We start from the raw sequence: 16859 nt of genomic DNA, 5'->3' as shown, positions 1-16859 counted from the left end.
TGTTGTTTCAATCATTCTGTGCTATCTGGGCATGCACTTACCTATCCAGTGACTCCATTACTGGTCATAACTTATATCATTTATTATTTCTAAGCCCATAATGTCCTTCGTCCACTTTGCTATTCCCACTTTCTGACTCAGCTGCTTTTTCCTGGCAGCGTTGCAGAGAATGTAATGGCGGCGGAGAAGCAGCTTACATTCAGGACGGTTGTTCAGTTCAACATGTTCAGCTGGTGTTATACTTAATTACAATACTGCACACTATACAACATTTACCATTTTATTCAGGTTCAAATTTTAAAATATGGATCATCATATCCTAAATATACAGTTCTTGAGGCACCTTGTGTGTTCTAGCTAATTTAGGGCATTAGCGTACTGCTTTAATCCATTTAGCCATTTTTTAAACTGGAGAAATCCACTTCCTGAGCCCCATCTGAATTATATATTTAGGATGATCCATATTTTCTTGGTTAAAAAGACTTCTTGTATAATGTTGAGGATTTATGTGGCGTTGAGGTGATCAAGTTAACTTTCTGCAGCTGCAGACCTGATGAACCAGAGGCAGATGAAAGCTTTCAAAAGCCTGGAAACAAACAATCATTTTGTTTTAGGTTGGGTCAATTATTTAGGATCAAAAGAAGCATTAAATGGCTGCCGACTTGTTTCTGCCCTGGTCAGTAGTGAGTTGTGCTATTTTAAGTAGTTAGTCTATGATTACTATCACTAACGCAAAGATTAAGCTATTCAAGTGTTTCCTCCAGTGGATTATAGGCCTGGCGATCCGCCATGCTTTACTGCCCCCGCCGCCAGGCTAAGCGCTGCTTGTTTGTTGTAAATTACGTAATTTTTATACATGGCAACAGTGACGATGAAGGTTTATGAGTAGTCATGGTAAAATCCGTTTACGCGCAATGGCGACATCTAGTGGTTAATGGAAGAAAACTTTTTCTTTCTTTTTTTTCCACCGGTACCACTACCTGACATTAGCCACCTACAGCTACCCCTGGAGGGAACTGGCGCCTCTTCGGGGCAGTCCCCCGAGAGCCACAACAGCAACCATCGAACTAGCGGGTTTAACGAAAAATGGTTAGCAGAGCCGAAGTTCAATGGGTGGCTTTATAAAACCAAATATGGTAAGCATGTTTTGTACGTGAAAATACGAATATAACGCATTTTAATTTATCCTGAGTTAACAGCAAAGTGTTGCTATTAAATTAAGCATTAGATGTTTCGCTGCTAAAGCTGTTTTGTGGCGTTCTTGGGTATGTTTTGCCGTACAAATATTTTCTCAACTACAGTCTTACAAAAGGAACACTTTTGACACTGTTAACTAAAAATACAATTAAAATAAATACAACTTGTTTGCACTTACGTTGAATCCTACTTTAACAGCTATACTTATAAACAAATGAAATTAGCATAAATTAAGTGCAAACAAAGCACCAACACGTCTCACATCAAAGCCACTGAATAACAAAAGAAAACTAAAAAAAAAAAAAAAAAAAAAGAGAGATGCTTTTTTTTTTCGAGCTTTGATTTTTACAAGTGGCACAGGAAGCATGTTGGATCTGCACATCATCCTTCTGAGTTTTGTAAAGAATTCTTCCAGAACCTTATCGAAGTCCATGTCAGTCACACGAGGTCCATTTATTCTGATTCGCAAACACGCTGTGAGGCTTTTGCCCTGAAGCCTGTTTCTGAGGTCCATCTTTATCTATTGAATATAAACCAGAACTGACATAAAATGTATAGCTAAAGAAACTTCTAGTTTCTAGAGTTCATAGCTGAAAAGTCTCTTTCACAGTTCACTCTTGAAACTGGAACTGTCAATGCAATGGCAGAGAGTAGTGACAGATTTGGGAAGAGAAGCTTCAGTTCATCAAAGTCAGAGGCCATTTCCTGCGTCACCTCCAGCTGTGACCTGTCCTAAAACAAACAAACAAATGTTTTTGGAATAATTATTTTTAGGGAAAAAGTGAATAATAAAAATTTAATGTTTTATAGAAATTTCTTAGACACTTTGCTTCTGCTATTTACCTTAAAATGCCTTGGCCAAGATGGACTTTGAAACTTGTCCATTCTTGGAGTACTGCCTCTTCATCCAAAGTGGGAAACATTTTGACAAGGAGTCTCTTGAAAGTCATCTTCTTCCTTCTCCACTGATTGTGGGCTGAGTATGTTGAATGCAGCAAGGATGTTCATCTCTGGGAATCTCCTCTCAAGATGCTCAATCAGATGGTCCAAGTATGGCTTCATTACCTTGTGAAAATATGGATTTTTAAGAGATAAAACAAAAGGTAGTTGTCTAATTCTATAATATTTCCTAAGTTTGTAACTGGAAACACTGAGTATTAAAAACCTGAGTTTGAAAACGAGTCCAAAATCACTCCTGTGGCTTCTCCTCTCCTCCTCGGTCTGTCTGCTGAGGCATTTAACTCTTTCTTTGAAAAAACTGAGATATGACCCTGGAGGTTGCACATCTCCTGCCTCCTTGATTTGTCGAATGGCCTCACTTGTAACAGGCACCTAATTAAATAAACAGATTAAAGATACAAGTCTTATTTGCCTTTCATAATTTTCCATAAACAAATAATTTAGTCCTTAAAAATCAACTTACATGTTTCTTGATAGCCAAATAATTGACTTTTGGAAAAGCTTTGAAAGCCGTCTCAGGTGGGCACCCGATGATTATCAATCACTAAAAGTTTGGTGCCTCTGTGAGTTTTTTGTGTAGGAGTTATAACAGTTTCGTGTTTTATGGCGAGTATATAGACTTTGACCCTCAGTAACGCCCTTTCAGCATTCACAAAAAGTCCCCGTTTTGATAATTTTTAATCAGCCATGCTTTATGAACCAACTGACCAAGTTTGAAGCCAATCGATTGAAATCCCTAGGAGTTCGATCAAATGCGAAGGCTGTAAACGACCAAAATGGGGTCAAAATCGGAACTTCAATCCAAAATGGCCGACTTCCTGTTTGACTTGCACTATGACATTAATTGAATTTTCTGTGTCTTAGGGAGCTCTACAAGTGTACCAAAATTAATGTCTCTACAATGAAGTAAGGTCAATGCAGATGGTATTTTGAAAGTTGCTAGGTGGCGCTGTTGAGCCGTTTCTGTTGCGATTTTTGCGACTACCTTAAATTACGTAATTTTCACGCAGACTTGACAGGTCTGCCAAATTTGGTGAGTTTTTGACTATGATAAAGCTTCCAAAAAGCTAATTCCTTTGCTTTTTGGGGGCTTTATGAAAAGAAGAAACAGTACGGTTACGGTAGGCCTTTGCAGCGCTTAGCTGCGTAATTAATAGCAATTTTGTTTTCTATCCAAACGTTTTGTATGACACTAACACATAAGGACAAGTTCCCAGGTATTTGACGTGTCGTGGTTGAGGGGTACAGTGCCACAGAAATGATGTTTGATGTGCTATTTGGGGGAATTATGTGACACGCCATAGTGTGAAAGTCAGAGAAGATTAATGTCTTTCAGCCTCTGCATGAAAATCAGCAAAAAGGTCACAAATGCAACCTGACAACAGCTTCTAATCCATCGGGAGGAGTAATGATCATTTTCAGATAAATGCTGAACTCTAACTACTGCGAGGTTCACCGGATTTCTCAGCGTTTGAAACCGATATTAAAGCAATTTGTAGGAAGGCAAACAAAAATAAACCTCTGGATACATGGTAGCTGGAGCCCATCCAAAAATGTTGACGGGCAACATGAGTAATAATATCTGTGTCTCATGTCGCAGCAAACAGATGCATTTCTCCGTGGACAAAAAGAGGAGCTGAGCCAACAGAAGAGGATCAACAAAAAAAAGAAAGAAAAACTGACTGTTATTATTATTAAACTCTTGCCCCCTGGGAGAAGAGTGAAAACATGTTGTTCTCTTGAGAAAATCTCTTGTTGCTCTACTTTGCTCTTTTAACAGGGGAATGCTTTGCTGCTCCAACGCTGTGACTTTCTGCACCGACATCTTCACGAGGCACACCAAACAAAAAAAAAACCTTCCACAGCCGCTGCTGCCGGTCTCGTCGTCTGCTTTTGGTAACAAGTGCACAAATCTTACCTTCTACATTCATATGCGATTACAATTTTACAATTTGAAGATACAATGACTGGGATTAGAGACGGGTCGATATTTAAAGGGACGAAGGAAGCTGCGGACAACCGAGTGTGTAACAAAACCCAGACTTGGAAGCAGTTGGTGCAAAAAGCAGAGAGAGTCCTTGGTGTGAAGTTGCACGGCCTTTTTTTTTTCTCTCTCTGCATGTCATTTCATACAGTTTTGTCCTGAAGAATGACAAAATCTCTTATTCTAATCCTTTTTTCTTCTGTTCAGTCAATTCAACTATTTCTGTTGGCTTACAGTGAGTTGTGAAAGACAACTTTATGTGCTTTTTCTCATTTTGTAACGTTATGTTGTAGGTGTTTTATTTGATGGGCCATTGCAGAGCAGTGGATACTTTGTAGAAACGTTTCTTCAAGAACCGCTGCAAGTTCTTTTGTCTCTGCTGACTTTTAACTTTCCAGCGTAGCTCAAACTCACAACTTGATCTAGGTATGGAGATCAAATGAGTAATTCTACCTAATGAATATGATTTAAATCCTATTAGTGCCAGTCTGACTGCACGCTAAGCATCAGTGTATGAAATTCTTAAAGAATATCATACTTTTCTATCTGTTGCTGCTCTCAGGAGTCATTTGGGAGGTCATGATTATATTTTAAATACAATCATTTCAGAGCTGGAGGCGTAAGAGGAGGTGTGTTTGAACAGCAATTACCTGCTGCGTTGATTCATTAAATACAAGACACCTGAGGTTTCAGAGAAGTGTTTACAGATTTATGTTAAAGTAGACCTAAAAGGTCTAGATAGTCAGACAGAGAAAAAATAAAAAATAAAGACAAAAAGGTGCCTTGCAGAAGAGAGTAGTTCACATAAGTTTTAGACATGTTAAAAAATCTGAGTTACAACAAATTTAATGAAAACAACATTATGAGTTATTAGGCTAAAACCATAACTAGACATTTTCTGAAGAACTTTAAAACGGGCCTGCCAAAATGTGTGTGTAAGTTGGAACCTAGCATTGGTGGTGAAAATGAGCAACAATGCTAAGGTGAACTAAAATGCAGTCAATAGCATGTGGAGAATCTATACTATTAATATTATCATGGACTTACTCTTAGTAAGTAAAAGTAAGTCCAAACATTAGTGTACAAGCTAAAATTAGCCAAAATGCTAAGGCTAGCTTAAATGCTCTCAGTAGCATGTGTCATATCACAACCATGTTGATCTACATTAACTTAATCTATTCAGTATGATAAATATAGCTGAATCAAAAATTGGGTAAAATGCTTATTTAGGTACCAGGCTAATGTTAGCTATCACTAGCATAGTCGTTAGCATGCTGATAGTACCAACAGGATGAGAGTTCCCACCAGTCCCGTAAAATACGGAATCGTCCCGTATTTGGCTGTTAAATGTTGTATCCTGTATCGGACCGATACGGGACGCGATTTGATCCGTATTCCTATAAAAGTCTGACAGACTAGAGCAGGGGTGTCCAAAGTGGGTCCTTGAGTGCCGGCACGCACCTGGATCCAATGATGGCTCGTTAGAAGGTCTAAGAGGAACATTGACAAGCTGAAAAGGTTGTTACAACCACCAGGGTGAGAACTAACACACGCAGGATGCCGGCCCTCGAGGATCGACTTTGGGCTCCACTGGATTAGAGGGAAAATGAAGGTGTAGCTGCATCCATCAAGGCAGGTGATGAACTAAGCATTCAGAAATTAAAAATGAAGCGGGTTCAATGGGAGGCAGTGTGAGGTACAGAGATGCTGTGCTAAATATAAAACCTCTGGTAACTGCAGATGCAGCAAAGCTGGGTGCAAGAGTTGTGCCGAGCAAACAGAGGTGATCAGCGTTGGTGGTGAGTTGTAAATTATTTTATTAACTTTATTGTAAATACTTTAAAATAGAATAATGTTTTCTTTCCTGTGTTGTGAAGGCGACATGCGCAGAAGAGTGTCTGCTTTGAGTCAAGCAGAACTGATCTATCATTTCCACAGCAACGATCAGAAGCAAGACCTTGCCCACAGTGAGCTCCAAACAGTTTGTTTAATCTCAACGTTGCATCACGCAAGTATTTTTAGTGTTGTTGAGATTAATATCCAGTCACCATGTCTCTTTTTAACAGTTGTGGTCTTGGATTTTCAGTCACTACAGGAGTCAGAAAACTCTTTGACAGGTTGCTTTCTGAAAAGGATTTCAGGAAGCTAGCTCTCAGGATCAGAGCAGAGTCTTTTGGGACGATTCTTCCAATGTGCCTGAAGAAAACACTAACCCAGACCGGGAAGTTTGGCGTGAGGAAAAGAAAATGGCTTCCACAAAGTAAACATCGCAAGCTGAAAAGAAAGTAGACGGTGAAATCACAGCTATCGATTTGACAAGGAACACATCACAAGCTGCACATACAGTATCTTCAAATTGAAAAGTACCCTGGATGAGGATATCTGTGAAACCATAGCCCAAAGAGAACATTTTGATTTTCTTTTCCAGTCTTCCCAAAGGAAGACTTTGGATGGGAAAGTTTTCTCTGAGGGACAAAAAGTTGAATTTGAAACCAGTGATGTTGATTTGACAAAGAAGACGTTACAATGCGGTGCGTTGTTTGAAGAATTGAAAATGACCCCTGATGGGGAAGCATGCGATCATGACAATACAGTCTTTGAGAACAGATTCTCCACTGTTCCAAGAAAAAAAACTTCCCTGGACCAGGAAGTTATTATGTCTGAGGAGATTGACATCACAGCCTTCGCTGTAATTTCAACGATTACATATATCGCTTTGGCAGAGAAAACTTTTCTAGATGGTACGTTCTCCAGTCTCTTTGAATGGAATTACCACTGATAGCATTTGTGCTAACATTAGCATTTTGGCTAATTTTAGTTTATACACTAATACTGAATAGAGAAGTCCATGTTAGTCAACATGCTTGAGATTATCCGCATGCTGTTTAGTAAATGTTAGCTAAGCTTAGCGTTGATGCTAATTTTAACCTGATGCTAATTTTTAGCATCAGAGCACTGGGTTCCAACCAGCTTTTTCAGGCCCCGTTTAAATTTCTTCAGAAATTTTCTAGTCTGCACATACAGTCCTCATTCAAAGACATGGACTGTCACCTGGGTGGGTTTTAGGCTAATCATCAGGAAGAAGCAGCAATGGGCCACTGATGAACTGTAAGGTAGGAGACTTTTAGACTCCAGTACTAAAAGGTGGTGATGCAACATAAGAGCCGCTGCTGCAATCACCCCATCATCATCATCATCATCAGTGTTTCTCTCTGCAGTAGTCTAAACCATTTAAATAGATTTTGAAATCAACTTTATTCCATCCACACAACGGCAGACAACCAGAGGCATTAAAACGTGTGGGATTATATGTAATTCCCTTTCTCTTCAGTACTTTATGCCTGACTCTACATGGATATTCTGCTCCATTTTTAAAGTCGATAAGTAAAGGAAAACTGACTCTTCATAAGATCTGCTGTGTGATTCCTGCTCGTCTTGTGACGGGCAGTGCTGTGTGACATCTGGTCAGTAAATGTAAACAAAGCGTTGCGTAACCAGCGGCGCCCCTCGTGGTCTTGACTCATGAAGAATGAGCAGAAATCTGGGAAAATGTCACAGTGCAAATACTTTTTTTTTTTTTTTTTACTAGCGTGTGTGTAACGCAGTGATGTAATATTCTGTTAAAAGGAATATATCTTTTTAATAAAAGTCCTTACAAAAATAAAAAGTATTTAGAAGTGAAACATTAAATTGAATTTATGACATTTGAAAATGTTCATGAGAATGTGTTCATACCAGACTGAGATTACAGTTGACCAAACATGTTTCTTTAAATAAATAAATAAATAATTCAAACATTTTAAATTAATCCATGTTTAACTTAAATTAATATTAAAGCTCAATGACAGTTTCTCTAAAATAGGGTTGCTGTATGTGTTCAGATGCAGATACAGCTGGCTACTGGACTCACCAAATTTAGCCAAAAGCAGTTGCTTGATGTTACATTGTGATTTCTTTCCCCATGTGAATATATTAATGCACCTACTTAGAGATGCTTCAGAATAACCTCACTCCTACTCAGGACCTGTAACATGCACTATTAGATGGCAATTTGCAACTTTTTATTGCCGGATAACAGAAAAGCCCCAATATGTCTTGGCTAGCTGCAGCAACTATAGGTTTAATGTTTGTGACTCAGTGATGAAATATATTGTGTTTCCTGACCATTAAATAGTCTTTGATTTTATTGTAGCTGCTCTTTGCTGTTCTTCCAGCTGCAAGTCTGTTGGCGTATGTTTTGAGCTTTATATATGTGTAGAGCCGCAATGTTTTCTGTTATTACTATTTATTCGTTTCTCGTTACATAGCAGTTTAGAAGTCTTGTCACAGATACTCAAGTGTCTAGGCTATTCTGAGATACTTTTATGTCGATTCTTTTTAGCTTGGGCTGTGTCTTTAGACTTGTAGTGCTGGTAGGTCTCTAGCCTTAGGAAAGTTTTTTTTTTCTAGCAAGTTTTCAGATTTATATTTCCTGTCTTCCATGTTTCCATCACCTTGGATCAACCTGATTTATTTGTTTATTTTGGGATATGTGAATAATGTTGCTACACGGCACATTTTTATTTGAATAAAATGTTGAAAGGCGTTGATTAGCTTCCTTTGACTTTATAAAACACATTGGGATTTGTAACTTCATAGAAAAAACAAATATTGCTTCAGAACAAAAATCTACAAAAATGAACAAATGGATTTGTTTATTTATATATGTGAGCAATAAACAATAATCAAGCACTACATGAGACCATCAGAATAATCTGATAAATGTCCTCTTAGGCTACATAACATATATGCAAAATATAATCCATCAATCCCAGTTTTAAAAGGAGTGGGATTTTATTAAATCCATCTCATTCGGTTTAAACATCACATTCTAGACTGCCATAGTATTTTCAACGGTGTCTATATATTTTAAAAACGATGAATTGTTCAAATGGATAGCTTGTTGTATAAACTCATCACATCTATTTGGTGTCATTACGTGACTCCACCACTGTGGTGACTTTACCAATTACTCCACATCTCTGTTTTGAACATCAAAAGTCCACAATGCCGCTGATTGAGGATCATAACTTAAACCACATGACACACATCTCCAGATACTTTCCAGGTGTAAGAAGTGCAGTAGTTTATCTGTGTGTAATGAGTCCAGTTCAGGGTGAGGCCATGTGCTGCATCAGATGGATCTTAACGTGGTGTCAGTGTTACTGAAGTAGGCAGGGCATTACGGAGCCGAGGTCTAATGGAGTTTTAATAGATAAATGTTGGAAGGATGTATCTGTGGCTCTGCAATAACAACAGGATGTGGAAATCCAGACAATGGTTTTTAAATGGTGATGGATGGGAGCAATTTGTCTCATAAGCAGGAATAGGAAGAGCGCTCATAACTGGGCGAGCGGAAAGTAAAAGGACTCAGATGGATCAGCGTGGTGGTAAAGACTGCAGCAGGAAGAAAACAGCCGCGCCACCTGAACCTGGGTTGTTTTTTTTTATATATCTCTGGCAGAGTTGGTAAAAGTCAAAGCTTGTTAGGAAACTCTCCATGGGACTTTGTTGAGGTGATGGAGAAAGCTTCATTGGTTGGGTTGGGGTTAGGGTGGGGGGACTTTGTTGGAGGCAGGCGGTAGCAGGTGTCTGGTTTGAAGCGAGGTGTTGAGTTCTCATGCGGCGTGTCGCTGTCTGTCTGCTGACTTTTTCACCCTCAGCTCATCGCTTTAATGATGTTGCCATGTTGGCGAGCTCTGAGGCTCTGTCCCCTACCGAGGACCGCTGTCCAAGTGATAGATGCATCACTGCGTAATGTGGTGATTAATGACGAGCCACAGAAGATAAATTAATTTTGGGGGGTATATTAAGCTATAAAACCAAAACTTAACAAAAGGCAACGAAATTAAAAGGTTAGCAGCGTCTGGGGCGAAAGGCATTAAAAACTTTTTAATGGTGCTTTAATAGAATAATCTGCATTGAATTTCCACAGCGCAACGACAAAAGTATCAGCAAAATTAGTTTAGATCTTTTAGTTAGGAAAGTAATTAAACATTCCTACTTAAATCATTATATCATAAAAGAAAATGTATTCCTCTGCTCTGTTTTTGTATTTACTAAATAATCTCTGATTTTAACATTTGCTTGATGTGGCAAGAAAAAAAAAAGAATTACGCAAGAGGGTGAACACTTTCTCACAGCTCTACTGTTCTTGCTATGATTTAGTTGGCATGAGTGCTTCACTTAGGAATGTGATCTCCTGCTTTTTCCTTCCCGATTAGACGGAAGTCGAGATCTGCTATTAGATCAACACTTAGCATTTCCTGTGGAGGAAAAAAGGGCTTGTTGTAACTGGGACTTCTCGTCTTGCAAGCTTCTGGCTCGGTACAAGTCGCCAGCTTGCAGAAAGCACTCAGACACGACAGCACACAAGGTGCGATGTGGTCTGGCAGCGTGCTGCTGACAGAATTAATGTCAATTAGTGACACCGGAGCTGATGAGCCAGCGCCACTTGTCTTTTTAGCGCGCAAATACAGCAGTCAAACAAGCTGCTAACAATGCCGCTACCTGTTGGACGGTTGCAAACTCTTGTTCTTTCGCAATCCAGGTGTTTGTTTCTTCACATCCAAACGTCATGGTTATTTGTTTTTAGACCGACGTGCTCATGACATCTGATGCCCCTTTTCCACTGGCTCTAACTGTGGGGCTGGAATCTCTAAATCACTCTTTGAAGAAAGTCCCATGAACCGAATGCAATCTTGGCAAAGGCATTGTGGAATTTATGTGGCCCATTTACGAAGAAATACTACCTTACCATAATGTTTTGGTGGGAAGTACTGTATATCCTAAAGCTTTGATATCCGTGAGTAAATCTCTGGAAACTGGACAAGCGAAGGAGAAAAGATCGAGTAGTTAAACCTAAAACCGTGTCCTGAAAAAAGGAGAATTGGGAAAGAATAGTCTTTTTTAAAAATGTTTTTAATCTAATTTCTATCTCCAAAGTTAACATCTTCTACCCTTACTGTGGTACTTGTCTCTATTTTCTCTCTATTAAGCAGTTACATTCATTTTATTTATACATTACGCCACAAAAGAAGCCGGAACAAATGATGCCTTTGTGACAGGCTGCTAGGGTAAAAGTGGCTGATTCCTCCTTTTTTAGCTTAGAAAGGCTTTTATACAAGTTTTGTCCTCCATCACTATCGAGTTGCTAAACAAAACAGGGGGGAAAAAAACATTATTTCATACTTTACGAACCTTTGGTACATCAGTAAAGCATCCATGCATAAAAAATATAATAATAACTCTGAGGAAAGCTGTTGTTAGGAACCCCTTTGCCAGACTCCATTAAGGTCTGACCTGTTTGAAGCAAGAATATTTCAAAACAATTGTCCTCAGAAGACAAATGCTACTCATCTACCCAGTCTATTAACATAAATCCTCTTCCTGCTGCAAGGAACATCCACCTGAATCCAGCTCTTTTTGTTGCATTTCATCTCAGCTGCTCTTTTTTCATGATTGTTTAGAAAGTTGTTACAGAAGCGTTTTGATTGATTCGGTCATTTGTCTCACCGCAGTGATGATACTTGTGCTATTTAGAGAAAGGCCAAACTCTACAACAGAAGGGCAAACTAAGACCTTCTGGCTTCCTTTAGATAGACTTAATGTTTAGTTGCAAGTAAGCAACTAAATTAATAAAAACATTTGAACAACAAAACCAAAAGCTTAAACCTGAAACCTCCAACGTAATCTTTTCATTTTTTTTGTCACACTGACCTGAGGGAATATTTTTTTGGATTGTGTGTAATAGACCAACACAAAGAAACGCATAATTGTCAGGGCGACTAAAAAAATGTATGGCAAAGAAAAGTATACATTGCCCAGTGAGTATTTACTCACTGTAACCAATGTTCGCTGCAACTAAAGCTGCAAGGCAACATGTATGCTTTGATTGAAACCATTAGATAGTCGGCTGTATTTCCTGAGTTGTTGTCCTCCTGAAAAATGAACCTCCTCTGCCTCAAGACATTTACAGCCTCTTAAACATTTTCCTCCTGGATTGTCCGGTATCAATTAATCATGTCAACTCTGACTAGCTTCCCTTCTGCTAAAGAACAGCATCCCCTCAGGATACTGCCGCCACATTTCATGATAGAAATGATATAAGGTTTTACACATTGATAGTGGAATAATGTTTTAGAATCTGATCCGATCTTTAAAATTCTCCACGTCGCCAACCCCGCTCTGTCTGCTGTGTTTCCTCGACTGATGCTTGTTCGCTAATGTTTTCTACCAAAACCTTAAGGGCCGTCAGAACAGCTGGAGTTACACGGAGGATAAATTACTCACGGGTGAACTCTATTTACCAGCTCAGTGGCGGTTCTTAGATGAATGGCACCCTGGGCAAACCTCTCCTTTTGCCGCCACACAACGCCTACGACGACCCAATTTATGAAAACATCATTTCTTCACATCTCCTGTTGTGCAAAGTAAGAGGTGGTGCTTAGACACTTTGTAACTTGAACCTCCCTCAACTTCAGCTCGGTGTGAAAACCCTGATCAGATCACCACCGACAGAGAAATCCTTTTATGTTTTTAAATATGTTGCTTGTTAGGGGCCTCAGAATAAAAAAGAGGCTAAATAGAAATGCAGCTTCAAATTGTGACCTCTCGTTTTTTTACGCTACTTTTTGTAGCACAAATGAAGTTTGAGGTTATACCATGACAATGGTTATAAAAGATTTTAAGGAGTTGTTGAGAAAATAAATTTAAAATAAGCTAGTTTTAAAACTTAACATGTCTTGATTCAAATGCCCTAATTGTGGTTTTGAAATTACTAATGTATTCTGGCCTATTGACCTTTATTTTACTTGTAGTTACAGCAGATAGTGTTGCTAGGATCGTTTGAACTGCCTTTTGTCTGTGGGAAAACAATACAGTGGAAGTTCCAGCTTTTCACACTCATCTGTGAAAGGCCGTAAACACGGCAGGGGTTTTAGGCTTCAGATAGAGGGTCAGAGACAGCTCCTGGTTGGATGAGCAAAGATACGCCTTATTTGAATAAATTAAAGATAAGAATACGCCTTTTACTGTAAAACTTTCTACACAGAAGTAACAAATCAGATTTGCTCTTGCAACTCTCCAAAGATGTCTTTGCACGTCTTGCTTTTCTTTCTTTCTTGCTTTTCTTTCCAAGTCTGTCAGGTAAATGAATGTATGTCTCCGTTGTTCTACAGTTTCTGGTGTAAGTTCATGCATTGTCTTATATTGGATTAAACTCTGTAATTCTGTGACGTCAACACGCATTGTTGTTTTCCTTGTGACTACACGTGGCCCGCCGAGAGGACCTGGGATCCAGAGGAAGAGAGAGCCAAACTTTTTCCAAAGTTAACTATTTAAGATAGAATATTCTTCCTTAACAGAGTATAGATACTTCTTCAAGGTAATAAACATAAATTGGTAGCAATAAATAGATCTGGCAATACTGCCTCTGTTTCTTTCATGATGTGTTTTTGTTTTGTGGCATGTTTTATTTCAGTAATTTTTCTGCTCCGCTGCACACATTTAAACAAAACTAGAGCTGCAAGCAGTTATCAGTGGGTTCCAAGCTCGACCAATAAAAGAAAAGTATGCCCTGGCCCTGCCCTCCTTTCCTTTCTGCTTCCTGTCGGTCTGCCATCATCACCTGGCATTTTTGCCTTCACACGACGAACTGTATACTTTCACCATAGTACATTTTAAATCTAATTTTAAAGGCTCGGAAAGTGTGGCGCTTCGTTCATTACCCTGTTGATGATTTTCCTTCCGTTTGCGAAAGAGACTAACGTCACACAGAGGGATTTTAAACACACTGGAAAAGATAAAACTTTATTTCTCCCTTTTGTGACAATACAAAGTCAACGAGTGCAATTACAATCTCACTGGAAAAGTTACATTCTATCTAGCAGGAGGTACATAGACAGAATGCGGTGCACACCATCGTCTTCGTCGTCCTCATCATCACCACACCCAGGGAAAAGTGAGGTATCGACCACTACAAAGCTTCTGTGTACAGGTGGGGATTTAACTGTAAGGCAACTGTTACCATGACAACCTGGAGAGACCGAAACAGCTGTGTGCTTCCTTTGCCCCCCGCCCTCCCTCCTCCATCTGTTTATTTATTATTTATTTATTTATTTCAGTACAGGAGAAAGGCTTGAGCTGATACGATTAACAGTACCACATCACGTCAGGCCGGAGTAAGGACTACTGTCTACGAAACAGAAAACATCACACAAAAAAAACCAGGTTGGAACATTGAAAACAAGTCAGGATTCCCAAAACATCTCTGGACGATGAACTCCGTCTAAGATCCTGCTACTACTCGTCGGAGGCATATTGAAGTTATTTTCGATTTAAATTCCCTGGGTAAGACTAATGCATTTTATAACTGGTGATATGTTAAAAAAGAAAAAAAAAAAGGTCTTCATACAGCGCTCCAAAATATATTAATATAATTGTAATTTGGGGACTATTCTCCTGCCACACCCTGTTAAAACTCTCACCTTCCTGTTTGCTGCTGCTGTTCTTCGCACTCTGAGCGAGAGAGAGTAATTTAAAAGCCAGAACTTGAGCTGTGGGCCAATTATTTCGCTTGGACACATCCTGCCTCTTCTCTGCCCCCTAGAAGTTGATGGCACAAGTCATCTGGGGCAAGCGCGCAATTAAACTTCAGCTACTGAAAGTGGGAATTAAGTTGCTCTAGTGGTTCAGCAAATTTGAATATTATTGGAGATAACGGGTAACAGATGACGCTGGCCGCTGTTCGGATCCACTTAAACTTCACGGAGCGCTGAAATTAAAGAATCAAATCCTCTATCTGGTTTGTTTTTGCTCCACCAAACTGTTTGGAGTCAGTGGTCTAATGACCACAAGTGGCTTTGTGTGACTTTTCTACCAAAACAGGATTTTTTTTTTTCTTTTCTGATTCAGCCCAAAATATTAACCTTCAGATGATTGTAGAGCTGAATATCATCTTTATATCTTTTAGTCAGTCAATTAGTTATTACTTTGGTGTTTCTGTAGTTAATATTCTAGGCAAAAGTGACTCTAATTTCCCTTTAAGCCATTTAAAGGTGAATACGTAGTCGTTATGACTTTGTCCACTGTGGCAGATCATTAAGTGTGTCTAAATGGGACACGACTGGGTGAGTAAATCAACAAAACAAAAGGAAAAAAACAGCTGAAGATGTTTCTGCTAGTTTAAGATAAAACTCAAGCGAAGCAGTCCATTCATTAACGGAGCAAAACAGGCGGCGGACTAACAGGTACTAAAAATCAGTGTAGGTTGTTATATTTAACTCGTTTATAATTACTCGTCAATCCAAAATAAATAAATAAATACATTTACAGTGCTGTGCAAAAGTGTTCACACCCCTCGGGGTTCATCTCACACTTTGCCACGTCACAACCACGAACCTCAGCGTATTTTCTGAGAGTTTAAAATAAAATCCGGGGCAACCAGCTGCCTTTCGGCTTAAGCTCGGTGCAAATCCAAGTGTTTGACGAAGGCCTCAGGTGGGAGAAGCTGCTCTTTATGTGGCATGAAGACAGAAAGGGATTATTAAGCTGTAAGAATTCCTATTTTTTTGTTTGCCATATTTTGTGTTTGGGGTTTTTTTATGCATACATGAGGAAAAAGGTTCTCTGACCAGATGAGACCAAGGTAAATTTTTTTTGGCTACGGGTAAAACACCACGTTTGGAGGAAAACACAGCAGATCACTCTGAATGTACCATCCCCTACAGAGAAACATGGTGGCGGCATCCACAAGTTCAGACGAGCTATTTTTCCAGATCATTGGCAAAATAGATTTTTAAAAACACGTCACATTTTTCTCATAGGTCACAGTTACAAGCTGCAAAAAAATACATTTGAGGGTGTGGTTGTGATGTGAAAAAAAAAAAAAAACTCGGTTTGAACACTTTTACAAGGCACTGTTTTGGGGTTTTAGGCTTTTGTTTTGTAAAACCAACAAAAAAGGGACTTGAAAATAACGATGGGCATTTTGACTCGTATTTTCCAGTAAATAACTTTGAAGTCTGAAAGCTCCGACTGGATGCGTCTCTCCAGTACAGTTTTCTTCTTCCACAAAGCGGTGATAATTTAAGCTCCTACAAAGCTGACACAGAAATCCTTGGAGACCTTCTTTAGAGTCCTTTACTCTGAAACTCATACGCGGTCTGCGGTGCTGTACATTATTGCTGCCAGTGTTGACGGGGGCCTGGATGGATTTCCTGTTTTTTTTTTCCTTTTCTTTTTTTTTTTTTAAATCATGGCTAATTTCTTACAATTATCAATTACCGGTACAGGATACAGAGTGCTCCTTATAAAGGAGCTTACGGTTAATCAATTGCATCATATTGCTAATGAAGCCGCCGCTTGCGCAGCTTCAGACGAGTCGTAACATTACAAACTAAACCTTAAAAGTATCGGCCTGGCTTTTGTTGTTGGTCTGAAGGCTTGTCACCAAGGATTGTGGACGTGTTTAACTTGGCATAAAGCTTCCTGCTGCTGCGAAGGCATCCCTGATCCTCAATAATGTTCTGGGTGAAGAGACAGAACCTCTGGAGGACTTCATGTCAGGATCATGAAACCACCAGAGGATAAACTGTGCGATGCTGTGTCTTTGTCAAGGAGGAGTTAAAACGTTTTCTTATAAGATGTTTTTTTTTTTTTTTTTTTTTTTTTTAGACTC

General features: G+C 39.2%; 1 long non-coding RNA gene across 1 annotated transcript; it reads left to right on the top strand.

The window, feature by feature from the left end:
• Positions 1-3823: 3823 nt before the first annotated feature.
• LOC106938410 (uncharacterized) lies at positions 3824-7775 on the top strand. The gene is made up of 3 exons (XR_001422611.1): positions 3824-4053; positions 5882-5940; positions 6019-7775. It is a non-coding gene; the product is annotated as an uncharacterized LOC106938410 (long non-coding RNA).
• Positions 7776-16859: the final 9084 nt, after the last annotated feature.

This window comes from Poecilia latipinna, unplaced genomic scaffold, assembly GCF_001443285.1.
Source record: "Poecilia latipinna isolate Pla-1442-1.1 unplaced genomic scaffold, P_latipinna-1.0 Scaffold2585, whole genome shotgun sequence".
Taxonomy (NCBI): Eukaryota; Metazoa; Chordata; class Actinopteri; order Cyprinodontiformes; family Poeciliidae; genus Poecilia; species Poecilia latipinna.
Note: the sequence above shows the minus strand (reverse complement) of the source record. Positions and strands in the feature narration are given on the sequence as shown.